The sequence below is a fragment of the Manis javanica genome, chromosome 6 (assembly GCF_040802235.1).
Source record: "Manis javanica isolate MJ-LG chromosome 6, MJ_LKY, whole genome shotgun sequence".
NCBI lineage: Eukaryota > Metazoa > Chordata > Mammalia > Pholidota > Manidae > Manis > Manis javanica.
Window position 1 is genome coordinate 20,828,638 of NC_133161.1, and position 3,364 is coordinate 20,832,001.

Below are 3,364 nucleotides of genomic sequence, written 5' to 3' on the forward strand. Positions count from 1 at the left end.
ACACAGCACTTCTAAGCACGACGCATAGCCACCTACCCCCTATATATTGAAAACACAAAGTGTGTGAAGTGAATGGGTACATGCATGAAAGTGGATAGATGCATCATACAACTATTTAAATACTTTTTAAAATAAATAAATGTTCATTACAATATAATGTGTATATGCAGATCAAATTATATTTAGTATACCTTAATTTTGTTGAAAACATGTTTATCTAGAAAAATAGCACTAATCTATTAAGTGGTTTTCTAAATATATGCTAAAATTGCACCAATTCACATATTTAAATATTTCTTCATACTTTTATATATTTTCCAAATTTCTGCAATGAGCCAGTGTATTATTTTTTCTAATTAGAAAACAAACTTAAAAATCACCTTAAGTAGCACGTCAGTCTAAGTATTAAAAGCAGGTAGTGAGCTATTAACCAAAGAGGGTGCCCATAGTCCCATGTGCTGTGTAGAGCCCAGCGTCCCTGCTTTACAGTTTCCCTTATCCAGTAGCTTTGCTGTACAACTTGTTGGGAGAAAGGGGTGTTGACATCTGTAGATGAAACCCTACATTTTGGGGTAGCAGATTGATTCCCAATCCTTTATCAGTTTTTTCAACCTAGTAGTTGAACATGTAAAACTCCTTTAAATGTGAAGACAGCTTTAAAGCTTACAGCAGGGAAAGTTGTCCTATCAAATCACACTGATTATCAACTTCCAGATCACTTGCAAATTATTAAATTGAACTCAGCACTTCTAAGCACGACGCATAGCCACCTACCCCCTATATTTTTTATTGTTTCCCCACCCTCACAGGCTAAATTGTGCCCCCCATTCATATGTTGAAGTTCTAAATCCCAAAACCCCAAAATGTGACTATATGTAGATAGTCTTTAAAAAGATAATTAAGATTAGGTCATTAGTGTGGCCCTAATCCAAGATAACCGGTGTCCTTAGAAGAAGAGACTAGGACCCAGACATACACAGAGGGAAGACCATCGACAAGCCAAGGAGAGAGGCCCCTGGAGAAACCACACTGCTGATAACCTTGATTTTGGGACTTCCAGCTTCCAGGAGTGTGAGAAAAAGTTTGTTGTTCAAGCGACCCATTCTATAGTACTTTGTTATAGTAGCCCTAGCAAATTGACCCACTCCTCATGTTAATTAGACGTTTGGTGACTGGAATAGTTAATTTTATGTGGCAACTTGGCTAGGCTATGGGGCCTAGTTATTTGATCAAGCATCTGTCTAGATATTGCTGTGTCTGTATTTTTTAGATGTAATTAAGATTTAAGTCAGTAAACTTTGAGTAAAGAGATCACCCTCCATCATGTGGGTGGGCTTCATCCTCTCAGTTGAAGGTGTTAAATACAAAGACTGAGGTCCCCTGAAGAAAGAATTCTGACTCCAGCCTACAACACTAACTCTTGCCCGAATTTCCAGCCTACCTGCTCTGCAGATACCAGACTTGCCAGCCCCTACAATCACATGTGCAATTCCTTAAAATAAGTCTCTCTTCCCTCCCCGACCTCACCCCACACATTCACATACACACATCCTATTGGTTCTGATTCTCAGGAGACCCCTGACTGATACAGTGACTAAGGACTGATACTCCACATACTTAACTCCAAGTTCTTGCACTTGTTTATGTAAAATGCATATTATTTCCAAATTTGTGAATCAAAGAGCTGGCCAAATACTTACATCCAAGCAAATGAATTCATCAGTATGCTGTTTGTACTTATGTTGTAATGGATGACACTGAGCTTTGCTAGAGGATATGTCATCAGAGAGCCAGAGATCACTCATCCAGATGCCTTGCAATTTACACCCACAGTGTCCTGACAGCCAGTAAATTCAAACAGAATGAATAATCATGGCTATTAATTTTTAAACTGTCTTTGTGTGAGCATCCTGCTCTTGTCTTTTGATCCTGCCTAATCTTGTTCTACCCTGTACACTTCTTCAGAAACGGCAAGTTTTTTTCTGCTCTATTAAGTACATAAACTGCTAATCCAGACCAAAGTCAGCTACAGATGTGGAGGGTTTGGCCAAGAGGAAAAACAAAGATGTGGGACTGGAAAGTCAGCTGAGTCTGGAGAATTTAAGGAGTGTGGAGTGCCTGAGGGGCCGGGAGTGGCGGGGAGTGGCGGGGGTGGTGAGGAATGACCCCAGGCTCACCTGTAACCCAGAATATTTATTTGTGAGACCGGGTGACAGAAGATAGCTGGGTGACCTGACAGATCAAGAGCTAAATAAAGCCAAGAAAACTACCTAGATTGAACTCATGAGGTTGGCTTTCTTGCTACCTTGCTCTAAAAGTCACTGTCCAAAAGTTTTCCTTCCCTAATACACCTGTGAATTTTTAAATTTGAAGAGGCTTCCTGTGGCTGTGCAGGAATGTGGAGACAACCAAGAGGCACCTTGGCCCTGGTGAAGACTGATAGGCATGGGATAGAGGCAACGGGGGGCTGGTCTTTGAAGTAGAGACGTATGGTAGTCCATAAGGCAGGCACCAAACTACGTGGGAGTCTGGCTCACCACCGTCCAGCAGGACTTTCCATGGTAATGAAAATATTTGACATCTGCACTCTCCACCATGGTGGCCTCTAACCACATGTGGCTACTGAGCACCTCATCTGTTGCTGTTGAGACTGAGCAACTGAATTATAAATTTTAGGTAATTGAAATATAAATAGCCACATGTGGCTAGTGGCTACCATATTGGGTTAAGAGCCACGTGGTCTTCATAACACAGACTGATGAGTCTCCTAACACACAGTTTGAGGAAGGTGTGCTCCAAACGAATGAACTCGTCAGTCCTCTTCCCATTGAGTGCTCCATATTTAAATTATTAGCAATATGAAGAGTTAGGTGGGGCCAGTGAGAATGCTGACATCTCTCAATGACCCTAAAACACTGGTAGGGGAACGTGCCCACCCAGGAAGTTAATCTGGTAAGCAGTGAATTAAAGTGTCCTTTGCAGGAACCATTATTATGTTTGCCAAATGTGCATAATACAAACCGTTGTCTAGTAGCCACTTGTAACTCAAAAAAACAGCCAAAACTTTCTACTTTTTGTCTCTTTCAAAGGCAGGATTTTTTAAAAATTCACTTTTTGGTAGATTCAGAAGAAATCCCTCCAGCTACTAGTCTTCTAAATAAACTAATATTTGTTATGCTTGTCTTGGGACAAATAGAATGAAGAAATATCTCATAGATGAAGGCAGAAGAATATTGAGCAAAATACTTGAGCATTTGGCCCCCAGCATCAGTGGGTACATGAAGCCCCACTAGCTCATTTTAACAAGGGAATGTGCTTCCCTGGGAAATGTACTGGGCTAAGCCATAGATTCACTAGTTCTGGG